General features: G+C 42.1%; 1 protein-coding gene across 1 annotated transcript in view; it reads right to left on the reverse strand.

Annotated features, from left to right (window-relative positions):
• Positions 1-19,285, reverse strand: part of LOC126271867 (lysosomal acid glucosylceramidase-like) — a 195,053-nt gene extending 175,768 nt beyond the window's left edge. The window contains exon 1 of the mRNA XM_049974206.1: positions 19,155-19,285. The gene's annotated coding sequence lies outside the window, so the exon portion shown is untranslated. The remainder of the gene's footprint in view (positions 1-19,154) is intronic.
• Positions 19,286-20,812: the final 1,527 nt, after the last annotated feature.

Below are 20,812 nucleotides of genomic sequence, written 5' to 3' on the forward strand. Positions count from 1 at the left end.
AGCGGGCGGTCTACAGGGGCACCAAACAGGTTGCGCGCCGCAGTTCAGTACTGCTGTGGATTTAGCGGAATATACCAGCAATGAAGGTGTAAGTTATTGGCGGTGCGTAATCGTAAACAAGAAGTGTAAAGGAAGACTATCCACCAGAAACAACTTAGTTTTACGTGAAGGAGCCCATACATGTATTCCGAACGTCGCGGTTAATGAAGTGCGGAAACACGTGGCGAACGCCAATAGGCGTGCAAAAGAAACGGACACTTCAATTTCTTCTGTTTACGCCGAAGAAGTAGGGCCGCTGTTCAATCAAGGATACGACATCGTCACATCACCGCCGTCACACACGAGTGGAAAACCATCGCTGCAACGCATCAGAAAAAAAAAAAAAAAAAAAGATTGGGGTCTACACATCTGACCGATGCTGCAGGAATATTATTTGCTAATGAATGATGGGAGCAAATTTTTACTTGCAGACGACAACAGAGTACCAAATGATAGGATTTTGATATTCGCCAGCGAAAAGGGAAAATCCTGTGTAACAGACTGCAATTTGTTCTTTGTCGATGGAACGTTCAAAAGCTCCAGCAAGTTGTTTGGACAGTTACTTATTGTTCATGCCGACATTTCTAGTTCTGAGGAGGAGACAAACACAGTTCCAACCGTGTACGCCTTGCTACCCAATAAAAAGCGAGAAACGTACGATCGCTTTTTCACAGCTCTTAAGAGCAACGTACCTGGATAGAATCATACAGCTATTATGATGGATTTTGAAGCTGCAGTCATCCAATCAGTAACACATTTGTTTCCTGATACAAATATTAATGGCTGCAAATACCATTTCAACCAGTGCTTGCGGAGGCAAGTGAAGAATTGCGGCCTTGTTGCTGCCTACAAGGAAAACGAAGAAATTCGTTTTCACATAAGATTGTGTTCCGCTCTGGCTCACATTACATTGGACATGTTAGATGACGGATGGCTATGGATTCAGGAGAGCACGACAGATACTGCAAAACTGCAGGATTTTTACGACTATTTTGCTGAACAATGGCTGGATAATGACGACATGCCAAGGGATACATGGAACTGCGCAGGAAGGCGTCACCGCACCAACAATGTTTCAGGATGGAATCGGAGGATAAATACATTAATTGCTTATCCAAATTTTTACTCCTTAGTAAAAATCTCAGAGAGGAAACAGAATAGACTATCATGGGTACCAATTTCACCGACTAGTTTTAAATCTAGTTGGGAAAAGAAGAAAGAAGTCCGCAATTAAGACAGATGAGATAGTTTCTAAGGCTCTTACAAGACTCCAAGTTGACGGCAACGTAAAATCATTTCTTACTTGCGTGGCCTATGCACAGAAATTACAATGAAAAGGAAATGGCTGAAGCTACAGCAATATTTGTAAATATTGAAATGGGATTCAGTTCACGCCGATCACCCTATTGTAAAAATTGTAAATAAGTAATCATCCTGTAAATATTGTAAATAAATATAATGGGGGACGAAGAGAGACTTCATCCTCGTGGTATTCCCTGGACACGACACAAAGTCGTCTAAATGTCTTTTGCAAATTGTAAGAGTTTCACTAATGAAGTATGAAAAGTCATAGCTTTTCTAACAGTCACAATCAGCATTTTTGTGCAGAGAATTTTAGAAACAATGTCTCTTTGAGTGGACGATGAATACAGCTTGTTTCAATACATAAATTACATTCCTTAATGCTAATTACTAGCAGGACTCACATTAGACCTCAGTACACTTCCCTGCTTGGTACGGGAAAATTGAGGTTTACTTCGAAATAATTAAAGAAACAAGTTTCTACTAAGAACCAAATTTTTTAGTTGGCTCCTCTTAATATATGGTAATTGGATGCCACTCCTATCATACCAAATTTTGGGTGAGGGGTTGAAAGATGGAAAACAGTTTCCGTTTCTATAGGTTCTGTAAAATGCTTCGTTAAGTATGAGGTTGAGCGAAAATTATTCCCTATTAACCAGAACAAAAATTCCAATGAAGAAGGTCTTACGCATAACTGTGCTGCAACTAATGCTTGACATGATATCGTGGGGGAAAAATCAGCTCCGATTTCTAATCTGACTAGGGCCACTCTTCCTTGCCTAAAAAATTCTGAAATAATGTAGCCTGGCTGCACTGGAGGGGTGTGAATGTCCCTCGGCAGTTGCCCGGGCCGGCACAAGCTCAGTCACACCAAGCGGCAGCAGGTAGTGACCGAGCAGATAGTGGCGCAGCACTTTCGACACACCCTGTACCGGTCCCTCAGTATCCCGGATTTCTCACAAGTGTCGCCACATTCGAGTTTCTCACAAGTCTCTCTTCTCACAAGTATCGACAACTCAGAAATTTTTGACGGCTATTTATAATAGACTGCCCAATAGATACCGGGTTATTCATTAAGGGATTTGTGTAAGCATTTCACTGAAATAAATTTATTGCTAATGTTCTAGCGCTATCCATGCTGCTGTTGAATGCACTGAAGGAGAACAGTTAACCGATTTGATGTAAATAGATCATCCAGATGGCTGGCTAAAGCATACACAAATTAAAAACTTTATTTTTCGGCGAAATCTGGTAGCTTACTAAAATCACTCACCCCCTTGTTGTAGCTCTACAAGGAGTGACCCATCTTTAGGAGCCGGTAGCTGTGGCAGAGCGGTTCTAGGCGCTTCAGTCGGGAACAGCGCAACTGCTAATGTCGCATGTTCGAATCCTGCCTCCGGCATGGAAGTACGTGACGTCCTTAAGTTAGTTAGGTTTAAGTAATTCTACGTCTAGGGGACGGATGACTCATATGTCCAAAAAAAATGGTTCAAGTGGCTCTGAGCACTATGGGACTTAACATCTGAGGTCATCAATCCCCTAGAGCTTAGAAGTACTTAAACCTAACTAACCTAAGGACATCACACACATCCATGCCCGCGGCAGGATTCGAACCTGTGACCGTAGCGGTCGCGCGGTTCCAAACTGAAGCGCCTACAACCGCTCAGTCACACAGGCCGGCTCAGATGTCAAGTCCCGTAGTGCTTAGAGCTATTTAAACCATCTTTAGGGTTAAAATGAAGATGCATGTTCAAAAAGCACTGAATCACGTGCCAACACGTCGTGCTTAGACACATTCAGTAAATGGTTTTTATGGATCCTTAACCACGACTCAGTTTGGATCATCATATATAGTATATTATTTATCAAGTCAAAATCCCTTTTTTCTCAACACATACTAATCGTACATGGATGAATGAGGTATCGTTAGAAAAGGTTTTTGATCGGCTTCTGACATTGCATACCGATTTTGCTCTAAAACATACTGTTTGTGGAAAATCGTAACATAAAAGAGACTTTTATGTATCATATGCAAAAGGGTGTCAAGGATACCTAGTTTCATTCCTATATTTTACGAAGCTAACTTATTAATCACAAATAATAGACGTCGTTTTATATCATCTTGTTAAAATGTTATTTTATTTGTTTTAAAGTGCTTATTAACTTAGGAATTTGTATACAGCATTGTTGTAGATAATAACCATGACTACTGCGGTGGTGCATTATCTCTATCCGTTGTACAAGTTGACTTTTCTAAATGGACGTTGTTGTTGTGGTCTGCAGTCCAAAGACTGATTTGATGCAGTTCTCCATGCTACTCTATCCTGTTCAAGCCTCTTCATCTCTGAGTAACTACTGCAACCTACATCCTTCTGAATCCACTTACTCTATGCATCTCTTGGTCTCCCTCTACGATTTTTCCCCCTAACGCTTTCCTCCAATATTAAATTGGTGATCCCTTGATGCCTCAGAATTTTCCTACCAACCAATCCCTTCTAGTCAGGCTGTACCGCATATTTCTCTTCTCCCCAATTCTATTCATTACCTTCCCATTAGTTACGTGACCTACCCATCTGATTTTCAGCATTCTTCTGTAGCACCACATTCCAAAAGCTTCTATTCTCTTCTTGTCCAAACTGTTCATCATCTATGTTTGCTTACATACATGGCTACACTCCATACATATACTTTCAGAAAGGACTTCCTAACGGTTAACTCTATAATAGATGTTAACAAATTTCTCTTCCTCAAAAACGCTTTTCTTGTTATTACCAGCCTACATTTTATATCCTCCCTACTTCGACCATCATCAGTTATTTTGCTTCCCAAGTAGCAAAACTCATCTACTACTTTAAGTGTCTCATTTCCTAGTCTAATTCCCTAAGCATCACCTGATTCACTTCGACTACATTCCATTATCCTCGGTTTTGCTTATGTTGATGTTCATCTTATATCTTCTTTTCAAGATACTGTCCATTCCGTTCAGCTGCTTGCTCAATTCTCGGACTGAACAACATCGGGGCTACAACTCTCTCATTCCCTTCTCAACCACTGCTTCCCGATCATGCCCCTTGACTCTTATAACCGCCATCTGGTTTCTGCACAAATTGTAATTAACCTTTCGCTTCCTGTCTTTTACCCTTGCCACCTTTAGAATTTGAAAGAGAATATTGCAGTCAAACAATGGAAAAATCCGGGCTGGAATGTAACAATATTATGAAAAGAATAGTTGCAACTCTTCATACAGCTGAGATGCTGAGTCGCAGACAGGCACAACAAAAAGACCGTCACAAAATAAGCTTTAGGCCAACAAGGTATTTGTCAAAAATAGGTGACAGACACATACAGATACACTCACGCAAACGCATCTCAGACAAACATAAACAGTCAACACTGTCAAAAGGATAGACTTTCTGAAACGACAATCACATTTCTCTTTGTCGCCTTGTATTGTGATTTACTTATTGCTACTGCAGTATAACATGCTTATTGTAAATGAAAATGTTGCCAAGTTAAAGTTATAGGTTACGTGGCCCTAATGTTAGGAAACTTCTTACTGTTATTGGCATTTATTTAAATATGTAGTGTATCTATCTTGGATTATTTTCTTATAGTTAATGACATTTGTCAAAGTTTATATTATTATTCTTGTTGTTATTATTTGTTAACTCTGATGACACTGATTGCATGTAAATATGTTCAAAGGTGAAATGAAACATTTGTATTTGTAATGACAGTCTCTGATCTCTGCCCGTCATACATGCCAGGACAAATATTCCGAATGCAAAACACATTTTTGGACATTTGGAAATTCATACACAAGGATATATTATAAAGTCATGATTATTATTCCATATCGTTCGGTTCATTTTTAAATATATTTTCTCTTTATTTCCATACCTACTCTTATCCCAATGACTACACTTATTCTAAATCTGTCATTATTAAAACTATAAAACTGCGAAAGTTTTGGACAGACGCCCTGGTTATTATTTGTTGAAATTACATCCACTCTTTTCCTCTCCATTTTCGTCTTTATTGTCTGTAATAAATCATCACATGTCTTGACATTATTATCTTTCGCTTATCATTTCCAGCTTTACACGAAATAAATATGTATTCACCATCATCGATTTTCCTCTTTCTTCTTGTTCTCAAAACCGGCGGCTTATCTGATATTGTTAATCCATATGCTGTCTTCCGAAGATGTAGCCAACGCCGACATTATTCTCGACTACATTGTTTTCCAATTTACACGAGCTCGCACGCAGCTACTGTTGATGTGGCTGACGCGTCAAACCAACAGCAACTTATAGAAGGTACAAACTTTCTTATGGGAGATCATTTTGATTTTCCTGTATTGGTGAATTCTACATTTACTGGCAGTAAGTGGATGACTGTAGCGAGTGTAGCTGATTCAAATACGGTTTTGGAGGTTTACAAACATTTGCAGATCAAGATTCTCCCTGTTGGAGAGTATTTGGGATTTCGGAGAGTACAGGAATATTTCAGACAACAGCATGTGGACTAACATCATTACCCAAACCACTGAATTTGACGAGAAGGAAGAACAAAATCCAACAGTGATGAGTACTTATTTATTTTGTGTGGAGCTTGCAACAAAAATTGTAAGATAACATTTCCAGGAGATGTAATTAGTTATATGTAATAGTGTAATAGCTTGCAGCTCAGAAGATATTTGCTCTAATCCAACACCATCTATTCACTGTTTACGAAGCCACAAAATCATTATGCTTTCAGTAGTTCTTTGATAGCGAGTGAAAGCGAGCAAAGGCATTTAAAATCGTTGCTTCTTCCAAAGGCAATGTGCATGCTGTCTTTAGATTTTTGTTTGCAAAGGAACTATAACTACTCATATTCATCAGGAGTTGTGTCTAGTTTATGGTCCAACGGTAATAAGTGAAGAAAAGATTTCTGTCGAGACTTCAAAAGTGTCCGTACATAAATGCATAAAGAAGAGTGGATTGGCAGGCTCAGTATCTTGAGTGATACGATCGTGCAATGGATTGGCCAGAAGCTGGCCTGATCAACGATTGGACAGTATACATACAAATGTCACTGAAAAACTCGGATATAACCAATTGTTTACAATGTAGGTACCCAAAATGATTACCCACCAACAGAAAGAGCAAAGGACGTTTAGCAGGCGACCGTTGTTTCACCGATATCGGCAAAATGGAAGTCAGTTGTTCACCCACATTGTTGTGGTCAACGAGACGTGGCTATCATACAGCAAAATAGACTCAAAACGACTGTCAACGCAGTCGTCTTCACTAAAACCGAAAAGATTCAGTCAATCTACTTATGCGAATCGAGAAATTGTGGCAACCGGGGACAGAAACTTCATTGTTTCGGTAGATTTCAAGAAACTTTCTCCACCAGCTGCAGCTCGTGCGTTCGACGAAAGACTCACCAAGCTAAGACACGCCATTCAGAATCAAAGACAGGGGAACTGTGTTTCAGATCGTCCTCTTTTATGAAAACGCGTGTTCACTCATTGCTGCCCGTAAAATATTCAGGATTTCTGTTGGGAACGTTCCAGTGGCCCACTCGCACTCACAAGTCAGCAGCTATTACCTCTTTTTACGCTTGAAACAATGACTTGGTGGACAACTCTTTAAAACTTTTTATCTAGCGAAACACAGTATTTATCATTTTAATAATAATCTGCAATTTTATCACTCTTGAAAGACACACTTACCTCACGACTGGGTACGACTACACATATGCATTACCTTTTTTGATAAGTAACCATTACAGTTTCAATTATGCAGTTCTCTTTCAGACACTTTTACATAACAGTCTGACTTTGGTCAGATGACATGACTGTTAAAATATCTTTTGTAACTTAGAATATCGCTAACTAAACGTTTTGAGCTCAATATGGGCACAAGCAAAGTACACAGCGTGACAAATATGTGAAGTACCCAGAAGAAGTGGAGGAAAGGAAATGAAACTCCACGGATTGAACGGTATGTGATGTTATTTTAGTGATTATAAACTGGAGTAAAATTTTAAAAGAACTTGGCATGTGAGAGCCTACTCGTCAGTATGACAATGCATCTACTCTGGACTGTGTGCAAACACTATTTCCGTTGGGAAGGGTCTCTCCTGAGACAAGCTCGACCACAATTGTTGCATCTTGTCCTTGATACCCTCGATCCTGTCATTGACATCTGAGCTGCTCACACACATGTTCCGCCGGGAACGGACCATGGGAGTACTGAAGCACCATGCAGACAGTTCATAAAGACACGTGCTACATCTACATGTGACGAGCATTGTCTTGTTGGAATAATGACAACACAATACTCCCGCATGCGAGGTAACGCGTGAGGACGCAGATTGTCTGTGATGTAATGTTGTGCTATCACAGTTCTTTCAATCACTTCGAACCATGATATGAAATACCTGATGGATACTCACACCACGAAGCCAGGAGTAATACCTGTGTGTCTCTCCAAAACATCGGAAGAATGAGACTTCGCCCAACGTTGCTGTTATAATCGTCGACAACGGGCATCCAGAATAGTGCTGAGCTGTTATTCATCGCTCGACACATATGATGCCATTCATCATACGCCTATTCTTCCCGATCACTTCACTACTCCAAATGCAACAGTCTGTGTTGCTGTGTTAATGGCAGCTTTCGCATGGGAGGATTATTACCTAGTCCGGCTGGTTGTGATCACAGGGCAGTCAGTGGTGGAGGATCACGCAGAATGTTGCAGAGAGTCCATTACTTACGAGTGCCGTTTGAAAAGTGCGTGCAGAATCCAAGAGATGGTACCTCCGGTGCGTATCGAGTTCATGTTTTGTTAGTATCATCTTTGGAAAGAACTCACACCAAATTTCAGCCACATTGGTCTATTTCTTTGTGTTTGGCATTCGTGTAAATCAAGGAAGTCGAGTGATTGTCAAAAAATGGGCGAAGAAGAATTTCGTGTGGTGATTAAATATTACTTTATGAAAGGCAAACCTCCTCAGGAGACTAAAGAGAAGCTTGATAAACATTACGGTGACTCTGCACCTTCGATTAGAACAGTTTATAAGTGGTTTCGAAATTTTCGGTGTGGCCATATGGGCACAATTGGTGCAGAACGTTCTGGACGCCCTGTGGAGGTTACGACTCCAGCAATCATTGATAAAATCCATGGTATGGTGATGGATGACGGAATCGTGTGAAGTGCTGCAATGGTGGTTTGCAGCTGTTCAGGAAGAATCCGCAGGATTTTAAGCATCGTTTTGTCACTGTGGAAGACGCATGGATACATTACTATACTCCTGAGACCAAACAGCTATCTAAACAGTGGGTTACCAAGGGAGAATCTGCACCAAAAAAGCTGAAGACCAGTCCTTTGGCTGGAAAGGTTATGGCGACTGTCTTTTGGGATTCGCAAGGGATAATCCCCATCGACTATGTGGAAAAGGGTAAAACTATTACAGGTGCATATTATTTATCGTTATTGGACCGTTTGAAAACCGAGCTACAAGAAAAACGCCGGCGACTGGACCGCAAAAAAGTCCTTTCCCATCACGCCAATGTACCGGCAAACACCTCAGCAGTTGTGATCGCAAGATTAATGGAAATAGAATTCCAACTCGTTGCACATCCCCCTATTCTCCAGGCTTGGCTCCCTCGGACTACTATTTGTTCCTCAATTTGAAGAAATGGCTGGCGGGACAAAAATTTTATTCAAACGAGGAGGTGATTGCTGAACTAATAGCTATTTTGCAGACTTGGACAGTTCCTATTATTTCGAAGGGATCAAAAAACTAGAACAGCGTTGGACGAAGTGTATAAGTGTAAGTACGTCGCAAAATAAAAAAGGTTTAACCCAAACATGTAAATAGTTTTTGTTTTTGCACGGAGTTCTCAAACGCGCCTCGTATATCTGTTGACAGGTGCAGATGTGAATGGGTTACGATGTGTTTGGTGCACAATAGGGCATCTTCTCTTATGGTCTTTACGATGGGTACGTCTGCCTTCACTGACCAACGGCATGTGCGTGTTTACGAAGTTACACTGACACCCACCATGTCATCTGGGTGCTTCACTTTTTTGTCAGGCAGTATGCATTAAAAATCCATTGATGTGTCATCTCGTCAAGTACCAACACATATCATCACACTGACAGTGATCAACTAATTGGGATTCGTGACACAAGCACACACTCACAAAAAATGGCTCTGAGCACTATGCGACTTAACTTCTGAGGTCATCAGTCACCTAGAACTTAGAACTAATTAAAACCTAACTAATCTAAGGACATCACACACATCCATGCCCGAGGCAGGATTCGAACCTGCGACCGTAGCGGTCGCTTGGTTCCAGACTGTAGCGCCTAGAACCATACGGCCACTCAGGCCGGCTCACACACTCACGCACACTCTTCTTTTGGAAGCAGTCTTAATTAACTGGGCACCGTCGTTGTCAGTGGGGATGCATTACATGTGCCCACAGATCAATGGATTTTTAATTCTATAAATACTGTTAAAAGACAGAAAAAATATTAAACAATGTAAATCAGTGTGATTATAAACATAAATATGTGAATTAGTTTAAATACTACAATGCTAACACGGATAACGAGAAAGTTTTGCGAAGGCGACGAATAATAAAAGGGAGAAGAACTGAAAAGGACGATGAGGAGAAGGGCATATCCTGTTCCCATGGCCAGCGCGATCGCCAGAACGTATTACTACAGATTTTTCCTACCCGACTCCACTAAATGGTAGGTGTTGTAGGAAACCTCAGTAACAACTGAACAGTGTATTTTTCCACCTTTTGATATCTGCTTAAAATTAATACAATTTGGCTCGAACATATAAGTTGCCGGTGTGTATCGTTTGACATTATTACGCGATTTGTTGCATGTTATCGAGTGTTACAAGATGATGGGAGCAACGATGATAAACTATATGCATTCTAAATTTTTAAAAAAATCTGGTTACCTTACATTAGGAACGTGGGTGCACTCAACGAGTGTTGAAAGAGCTGTGACAGAAACCCCCGAACAAGAGGGGACTGACGTATCAGAACGTACACAGATACGATAAAATGGTGCATTGATAATGGCTAGGCACTAGCTGAAATCTAGATATGCCGAATAAAACCTGCAAGAAAAGGAGACTATTTCCTGTGCTCTTATCATCTGGAATAAAAATTACGTATCTAGGACATTATAGTTAGAGAAGTGTGCGACGAATCTCATTATACCTTTAGAGCCTTTAGGGACGTTGCAGTCGCTGCAAATAGTCAAGTTTTGACTAGTATAATTTTCCAAAAAAAGCTGATAATTTCACAGAAGTGTACTCTATATTTTACGTACTTATTACCAAATTAGAATGCAGACTACTAGCAAGTGGCTAACTGGATCATTCTCTACAACTTGAATGACGAATACAACTAATGGGTTGCTCCTACTCCAGGCTCCTACAAACTAACGGTAAATAAATAAGCCAGCGCTTTGCTAGCTCCTAAGTAGCTTACGGTACTAAACGATACTTGTACACTCTTCTCAAACTGTATCTTTTAACTTTTGTATCAATTTCTTTTACAAGAAAGCAAACGACTTGGTGACACGGGTACTTCAGACAGAGCAGTAATAGTAAGACAGAGATTTAGAAACAAGATTATAAACAACAAAACCATTCCAGGGGCGGGTGTAGCTTACACTGCTCTCAAACTGTATCTTTTAACTTTTGTATCCTTTTTATGTAATATTATTTTACAAGAAAGCAAATGACGCGGAGACACAAGTATTTCATTTAGAGCACGTAATGGTAAGACAGTGATTTCGAAACCAGATTATAAACAACAAAACCATTCTAGGAGCGGGTATAGACTCTATTTTACTAGTTTTGAGCTGCAGGTTAAAACTGGAGAATTTACTAAAAAGTAAGAAATATAAGAGATTGGAATAATAAACTGTAAGAATCAGAGGTTGCTGAGGGTTTCAAAGGAGCATTACGTATTGACTGCAGAGGGAGAAATATACTGTAGAAGGCGAACGGATAACAGTGAACCAGAGACTTGTAGACCTTAGAGTATGGACTTCCAACAGTTTTATGATCTGGCTAGTGTGTGAATATATGTCACTTTTTTCTTTTAAACACTTATTTCAAGTAGTGTGGTATCACCGCCAGACACCACACTTTCTAGGTGGTAGCCTTTAAGTCGGCCGCGGTCCGTTAGTATACGTCGGACGCGCGTGTCGCCATTACCAGTGATTGCAGACCGAGCGCCGCCACACGGCAGGTCAAGTCTAAAGAGACTCCCTAGCACTCAGCCCAGTTGTACAGCCGACTTTGCTAGCGATGGTTCACTGTCTACATCAGCTCTCATTTGCAGAGACGACAGTTTAGCATAGCCTTCAGCTACGTCATTTGCTACGACCTAGCAAGGCGTCATATTTTTCAAAAATGTATTCTGAACATATAATATTGTGAATCATGTACCGTCAAGAGCGACTTTCATCATTAATGGATTAAAGTTAAGTATCAAACTAATTGCGTGAGCTAAAACACGTGCATTTCGGCCTCCTCCAGTAACACGGTATTGGCTTTTCTGCCAAGACAACAAGTAGCAGAAAGTCAAATCCCGGACATTAAAATAAACTTTCATATTTCAACTATTTCAAACCACGTGCAGTGTCGGACAAATGTAGCCATTATTTTGCGCAACTTTTCTTGGCAGAGTAATATTGTGTGTCGTGCTAGATCAGGCGATTACTAATGGAGCTTACTGAGGAGGTAAAACCAAATCATGCAGCATTTCAGCCACTCCTGGCAGTACTTTCAACATACCTAGCCACTGCAAAAGTATCGTCCATTTTTTTTTAATGGAGCGAAGTGTGGCGTTTGTAAAATTGTAGAAGGAGCTCAAGACTTGGCTACGGTAAGCGGGATCAGATGGGCGTAGGTTGCAGAAATTATGTAGAGTTAAAGAGGTTTGCACAGGGTAAACAACCCAGGAGATTTGCATCAAACCATTCATCGCACTGAAGATGACGGCCACAGTTAATGCATTTTCCGAAACGATTCGTGCATTTATAATATGCGTCTTTAAGCTAATTTTATCGAGATCGCAGTCTGATGAACGAAAATCCAGTTCATAACAATTTTAACCCTTGCATATGCTCTGGCGTCCAAAAAATAAAGCAACAAACCGCCATTTATCCGTCTTGTGTCTAAATCACGGTATAATCACAAAAACCTTCAATAGATGTCCAAGGCATTCCGGTTAACGATCAACCAAGTCAGCAATGACGTCAGGGCACCTATCAAACGGGGTAGGGTTTTCCAGGTAGTCCCACATCCACAATCGCTGTGCATATAGTCATAGACGGTGCAGTAGACACAAAGAAGCAGGACAGTCTCAAACTAATGTGGTCCGAAGGCTTAATGTGATTCGTTTTGTTGTTTCTCTGATGTGGTGACAACTTATAAAGACCGAAACAGTATCCCGAAGACCAGGGCAGGGCCGACGACGAGTGATATCAAAAAGGGAGGACCGTTATTTGGCTGTAAGGGCACGACGGTACCGCCTTAGTACTGCACGGCAACTGGCATCTGACCCCGCAGCATACACTGGACGTGTTGTATCGAGACAGCGGTGTAGTGAAGGCTCCGGCAGAGTAGCCTTTATTGTCGGAGACTTTCTGTATGTGCACCTCTGGTGCGTCTTCACAGGAGGGAACGTCTAGAGTGGAGTTGTCAAAATGCCATCTCACCTGGGCGGTTGAACAGTGGGCCAATGTTCTTTTCCCGATTTTTTTCTGGAGAGTAATTCTCGACGCATTCGCATCTGGAGGGAACGTAGAACACGGATTTCGGAATCCAATAATTGTGATAAGAGACCGATATCGAGGGAGATCCTTAATGGTGTGGGCAGGGATTATGTTGACCAATCGAACATCTCTTCATGCAATAGTACGGGTGAATCGGCAAGGTTTAAATGCTGTTAGGTATCTCGACGAGATCTTGGGACCTCACATGCGGTTGTTGAGAGGTGTGTGGGCCCAGACTTCGTATTGATGGACGATAATGTTCGACCTCACAAAGCACAGGTGGTAGAAGTGTCATTGAAAACGGAAGATACTGAATGTGTGGCGAGCCCTGCTCGCTTTCCAGATTTTAATCTCACAGAGCATGTCTGGACTGCACTAGGGAGACAGTATGCAGCAGACCAGCATCCACCAACCACTCTCAAAGACTTGCGAGCAGCTGTGAATGAACATTGGGCGTAATTGCCTCAACATGAGACTCATGACTTCACATACATTATGTCCCGTCGTTGTCAGGCATGTATTGCTGTCAGGGGTGCTCACATAAACGTTAACCAGTTCCCTGAATGTGTGTGCAAATCCGTTAAGTTGGAAAATTTTTGTCTGGAGTTATGCAAATTACAGTGGTTTACATTCTGTGTTCTGTAGATTATTTCTACTTTACTATCATATATTTACACGGTTTTGTGGCAAATTAAACGCAACTTTATAAAATTTCTGCTTGTGATTGTAATTTTGGACAGCAGTGTGATTTCTCAATTATAGTGTTTCTTGAAACGACCATATCATATCCGCACTGTTAAGAGGCAAGGGAACAAAGATGTATTTGTTTATCTTTACGTAAGCAACTGGTCTGTTAGGCAATTACATCACAAAGGAAACTGGTTTGTGATGACTTAACTACTTGTCTTATCATACTACAATGACTTTTGAGGAATGCTGCGACCGACGTAAGCAGCCTAATTGTAACTGTGCTTCGTGCTGAAATGGCTTACGACTTTCAGATTTTTGATAACTTCTATGTTATAGATCGCAGTTCACATTTTATCGCCACGAGGGGTAGCCGCGAGGTCTCGGGCGTCTTACCACAGTTCGCGCGGCACCAACCCGTAAGGGGTTCGAGTCCTCCCTCGGGCATGGGTACATGTGTTCTCCTTAGCGTAAGTCAGATTAAGTAGTGTGTAAGCCTAGGGATCGATAACCTCAGAGTTCGGTGCCATAGGAACTTACCACAAATTTCCAGTTTCACTTTTTATCCGAAGTATGTTTGATTTGCAGGTTGATTCTTAGTAGAGGCTACGCGAGACGACACGAGTAGTACGTAACTTGTCAACACTGGCCGCAGCACACAATAAGGACTGACCGCTACCACCGCTGAGGTGGGAATATTTGTAAACACATTGGACAACCCGCGTTGACACACCAAGAAATCTGGTAGATTCATTCCTAGTGTATCACACTAGGGATGAAGCTTACCGATATAATTAGCACGTCTGAACACGATAGCTCCTTTCTGCAATTCTGCCACGTCTCTACGTCGCCCCATCTTACTGTGCTGATTTCATACAACCGACTGGCGTACACGCATCACTTCACTCCGATGAAGGGACACATACACGCCTGATAACAGGTCTACACTAACCACATCGTTCCAAAGCGAGCCGTCCGCGCTTTTAAGGGTGCAACTAATATTTTATTCGGTGCGCTTGCCTCCGAGGCCGCCTGCTACACTACAGGCCGTTAAAATTGCTACACCACGAATATGACGTGCTACAGATGCGAAATTTAACCGACAGGAAGAAGATGTTGTGATATGCAAATGATTAGCCTTTCAGTGCATTCACACAAGGTTGGCGCCGGTGGCGACACCTACGACGTCCTGACATGAGGAAAGTTTCCAACCGCTTTCTCATACACAGACAGCAGTTGACCGGCGTTGCCTGGTGAAACGTTGTGATGCCTCGTGTAAGGAGGAGAAATGCGTACCATCACGTTTCCGACTTTGATAAAAGTCATATTGCAGCCTATCGCGATTCCGGTTTATCGTATTGCAACATTGCTGCTCGCGTTCGTTGAGATCCAATGACTGTTAGCCGAATATGGAATCAGTGGGTTCCGGAGGGTAATACGGAACGCCGTGCTGGATCCCAACAGCCTCGTATCACTAGCAGTCGAGATGACAGGCATCTTATCCGCATGGGTGTAACGGATCGTGCAACCACGTCTCGATCCCTGAGTCAACAGATGGGGACGTTTACAAGAAAACAACCATCTGCACGAACAGTTCGACGACGTTTGCAGCAACATGTACTATCAGCTCGGAGACCAAGGCTGCGGTTACCCTTGACGCTGCATCACAGACGGGAGCGCCTGCGATGGTGTAATCAACGACGAACCTGGGTGCACGAATGGCAAAACGCCTTTTTTTTCGGATGAATCCAGGTTCTGTTTACAGAATCATAATGGTCGCATCCGTGTTTGGCGACATCACGGTGAACACACATTGGAAACGTGTATTCGTCATCGCAATACTGGCGTATCACCCGGCGTGATGGTATGGGGTGCCATTGGTTGCACGTCTCGGTCACCTCTTGTTCACATTGACGGCACTTTGAACAGTGGACGTTACATTTCAGATGTGTTACGACCCGTGGCTCTACCCTTCATTCGATCCTTGCGAAACCCTACATTTCAGCAGGATGATGCACGACCGCATGTTGCAGGTCCTGTACGGGCCTTTCTGGATACAGAAAATGTTCGACTGGTGCCCTGGCCAGTACATTATCCAGATCTCTCACCAATTGAAAACGTCTGGTCAATGGTGGCCAAGCAACTAGCTCGTCACAATACGCCAGTCACTATTCTTGATGAACTGTGGTATCATGTTGAAACTGCATGGGCAGCTGTACCTATACACGCCATGCAAGCTCTGTTTGACTCAATGCCCTGGCGTATCAAGGCCGTTATTACGGCCAGAGTTGGTTGTTTTGGCTACTGATTTCTCAGGATCTATGCACCCAAATTGCGTGAAAATGTAATCACATGTCAGTTCTAGTATATTTGTCCATTGAATACCCGTGTATCATCTGCATTTCTTCTTGGTGTAGCAATTTTAATGGCAAATAGTGTATTTTAAAGTTTTACGCCAAGCGATTTTTTCAGCTTATCAAGAGGAACGATATCTACTTCATTCGTAATTTATGATGACGTAGAAAGGTAATACACTGACGAGACAAAAGTCATGTGATATCTCCTAATATCGTGTAGGACCTTTTGCCCGGCGTACTGCAGCGACTTGACGTCGCAAGGACCTAACAAGTCATTGGAAGTCCCTTACATAAATATTGAGCCATGCTGCCTCTATCCTCGTCCAAAACAGCGAAAATGTTGCCGGTGCAGGATTATGTGCAAGAGCTGACCTCTCGTTTTGTCCCACGGTTTTTGTTCGACGGTATTCATGTCCGACGATCTGGATGGCCAAACTATTCACACGAACTGTCCAGATTGTTCTTCAAACCAGTCGCGAACAATTATGGCCCGGTGACATGGCCCATTGTCATCCAAAAAATTCCACAGTTGTTTGGGAATATGAAGTCCATGAATGGCTTCATACGGTCTCCAAGTAGCCGAATATAGAAATTCGTAGTCAATGATCGATTCAGTTCGATCGGAGGACCCAGTCCATTCCATGTAAAAACAGCCCGCACCATTATGAAGCCACTAGCAGTTTGCACAGTAACTTGTTAACAACTAGGGTCCATGGCTTCGTAGGGTCTGCGCCACACTCGAATCCTGCAGTCAGCTTTTACCACCCGAAATCGGGATTCATCTGACCGAGCCACGGTTTTCCTTTCGTCTGGGGTCCAATCGATATGGTCACAAGCCCAGGCGATGTGCTGTTGGTCTTTGCTACCATAGCCCATTGACACCAAATTTTGTCTCACTGTCCTAACGGCTCAGTTCGTCGTACATCCCAAATTGGTTTCTGCAGTTCTTTCACGTTGTGTTGCTTGTCTGTTAGCGCTGACAACTACGTGCAAACACCGCTGTTTTCGGTCATTAATTGAAGGCCGTCGGCCGCTGCGTCGTCTATGGTGAGAGGCAATGCCTGAAATTTGGTATTCTCGGCACATTTTTGACATTGTGGTTCTTGGACTTCCCTAACGATTTCCGGAATGGAATGTCCCATGCGTCTAGCTCCGCTCCAACTACCAATCCGCATTCGAAATCTGTAACTCCCGTCGTGCGGCTATAATCACGTCGGAAAACTTTGCACATGAATTACCCAACTATAAGTGACAGCTCCGCCAATGCGTTTCCCGTCCACACTTTGTGTACGCGATACTACCACCACCTATATACAGCGTGGCGCACAAAATGTGTTACCATTTTTGTTTTTGAATATAAACTTTATTGTCAATACAATCTGAAAGGAACATATACTACAATGAAGAGCCGTCCATGGAGATTTGTTCTAACTCGTCACATGCTCAATATGTCCACTATTTCGTTTCCTAACTTCCTTCAAACGAACACTGAAATTAGTGATTACCCTACGGCAATGTCTTCCGTAATTTCACTGCAAGCTTGAAGAATAAGTCTCTTTCTCATTTGTGCGATGCATAAGCTCTTCGCAGATAGCGAGGCGAAGGTCTTTCTGGTCTTGACCCATGAGCTGTGGGACGAACTTGGCGTCAACACGACGCATGCCAAGATGCTGAGTCATGATTTCATGACGTGACCCAACTGAAATGTTACGTTCTTCTGCAGGCTGTCGGACACTCAGTCTTAGACTGACACGCATAATTTGGTTGTCGTTCCTGACATGAGGGCCGTCGGTAGACGTCTTGAATGACGGTCATCCTTAACTTCCGTCCAGGCATATTTAAACCAAGTGAAACATTCCTAACACCGAGTACGGCTTAAGCACTCATCACTACGGGTTCAAATGGCTCTGATCACTGTGGGACTTAACATCTCAGGTCATCAGTCCCCTAGAACTTAGAACTACTTAAACCTAACTAACCTAAGGACATCACACACATCCATGCCCAAGGCAGGATGTTCGAGACTGTAGCGCCCAGAACCGTTCGGCCACCCCGGCCGGCTCACTACAGGCTTCCTGCATCTTTTGGCGCGACCCTGTAAAGGTTTTCTTGAGTTTCATGCAAGCTCCACTAACTCTGCCATCTCGAAATACGCAAACTGTGCGACACAACTCGGCCGATGTGACCGAGCGGTTCTAGGCGCTTCAGTCTGGAAGTGCGCGACCGCTACAGTCGCAGGTTCGAATCCTGCCTCGGGCATGGATGTGTGTTATGTCCTTAGGTTAGTTAGATTTGAGTAGTTCTAAGTTCTAGGGGACTGATGACCTCCAATGTTAAGTCCCATAGTGCTCAGAGCCATTTGCAACACAACATTCTACTCAGTACAGCACTGAACAATAACTAACAAACAATAATGAAACTTCCAGCAGTTACACATTAAACGTATGACAACTGCATTTCGCTCCAACACACCACTGGCGCGAAATTACGAATATTACGGAATTTTTTGAACAAAGATGTGAAGACTTCTCTCATTATTTTCTTCTACTATTTCGGTATTTTATTTGTAGCTCGCCGGAAGTTACATTCAATAGTCAACGTACTAATATTAACTGTTTGGAAGCAGTTGCCCCGTCTCCAATAATGTTAGAAATAACTTCACAATAACAGACAGTAGCGGTTGTGGGTGTTCACTACTTATCGAAAGACGTTTGTATTTGACACTTGTTTTTAAAAATTTAGTGTATCTCATTTTAAGAATAAGGATGATTATTATAATATTTGCCTTTCAATAATTAAAAAGGATGACTTATAGCGTTTTGTGTATCAAATATCAATACAAATGCAAGTAAAAGTAAAACTAAAAAATCCTAAAGCATTGCTTCCGAATGTAACAGTGTTACAATGTTTCTTCACGATACAAAAGCGCATAAACTAGGTAAGGTTCTACTCGTACCTTCTGCGTTTCGGTGAGCGCACTTGACAGTGGATTGCTAGTCGTACTCGCAGTATTTCAGTCTTCCGTAAAGTGGTTGTTGACGAATGATGTTTTCTACAACCGATTCTGTTTTGATCTCTCACACCACATTAACCGTTCCCACGCGTCGGAAACTTCTTTAAAAGGCAGCGAAATATCGATAACGCTTTCTCTGAATAACAGATGTACACTTTTACGCACTTTTCCCGTTATCAGATAATGTAGATCATGTGAAAGAAAAGTTCACTGCGTACCAAGTGCCTTTAAGCTTATGAAGACCTTTTAATTAAATGAAATGAGGTCATAAGAAGTCTTCCGTGAAGTGGCTGTTGACGAATGTTTGCTACAGCGGAATCTGTCGTAATCTCTTACACCATATTAACCGTTCCCACGCGTAGAAAACCTCTTCAAAAGAACACAAAAAAGTCGATAACGTGTTCTTTGAGTGATAAAAGTACATCTTTACGCTCGTTTTTTTACCTTTATCAGATACGGTTGATCAGGTGAAGGAAGAGTTCACAGGGGCCAAGTGCTAGTCAAACTCATTAAGAGCTTTTAATTAACTGAAACGAGGTCGGAATCAATATCCAAAGTATTCTGTTGTTGTTGTAGTTTCCATTTCGAAGACTAGTTTAGGTGCCCTCTGCACTAGTCTACTGGGGAAGACTTTTCATACCTTAGATTGAACTGTAGTGGCGGAAGACTGCACTTTACACCTCTTTCAATCAAAGAACTCCGCTGTTGGTCTTCCATTCTTATGAGAATTTCGAACATCTTGGGCCATTTCACATTGTCGAACGCTTTTTATTGATCGACAGACGCTATGAGCGTGTCTTGCTTCCATTATCAATCGAAACCTCAAGACTGCCTCTCTGGCACCCTCATCTTTCCTAAAGCCAAATTGATCCTCATCTGACGTATCTTCAATTTAATTTTACATTCTTCTACATTAAGTTCTTGTCAGCAACTTGGATGCGTGAGCTGTTTTGCTGATTGTGCGATGAGGTTTGCACTTACCCACTCTCGCTTTCTTCGGCATTGTGTGGAGGATATTTCTCCGAGGGCATTGTGTGGAGGATATTTCTCCGAAATCTGATTATACGTCTCCAGACTCAAAGATTCTACACATCAAATTGAACAGGCGTTTGTTTGTCCTTTTCCTAATGATTTTCTATCCCTTCAGCCTTATGTGATCGCACGTCTTCTGAAGTTCTTTTAAACTCTGGCTGCAATACTAGATCCCCTAAGTCTTCCACATCGACTTCCATTTCTTCTATCACGGCACAGGACAGGTCTCTCATTCGTACGGTCGTTCAGTTCTCATTCGTACGGTCGTTCAGTGCACCTTTTCCATTTATCTGCTTTCTCCTTTCTGCTTGACAGTGAAATTCCCGTTGCACTCTTAAGGGTGTAATCCTCTTTAAGAGCACAAAAAATAGGTAATTTTCGTGATCTTTTAAGCAAGTAAAGTAAAAAGTAATGCTAAGTCTGTTGATATAGTTTTATCCTTCCACTTTCATCATTATGAAATCATTTTTCTGTCCATATCAAAAGCTTCCTGTAGCCGCTGCAGAAGGTGGAAAGATCCTTTGGTCATCGACGGGAATTCCCGAAGCCCTCCTATTAGACCTGTAACG

The sequence above is a fragment of the Schistocerca gregaria genome, chromosome 5, assembly GCF_023897955.1.
Source record: "Schistocerca gregaria isolate iqSchGreg1 chromosome 5, iqSchGreg1.2, whole genome shotgun sequence".
Taxonomy (NCBI): Eukaryota; Metazoa; Arthropoda; class Insecta; order Orthoptera; family Acrididae; genus Schistocerca; species Schistocerca gregaria.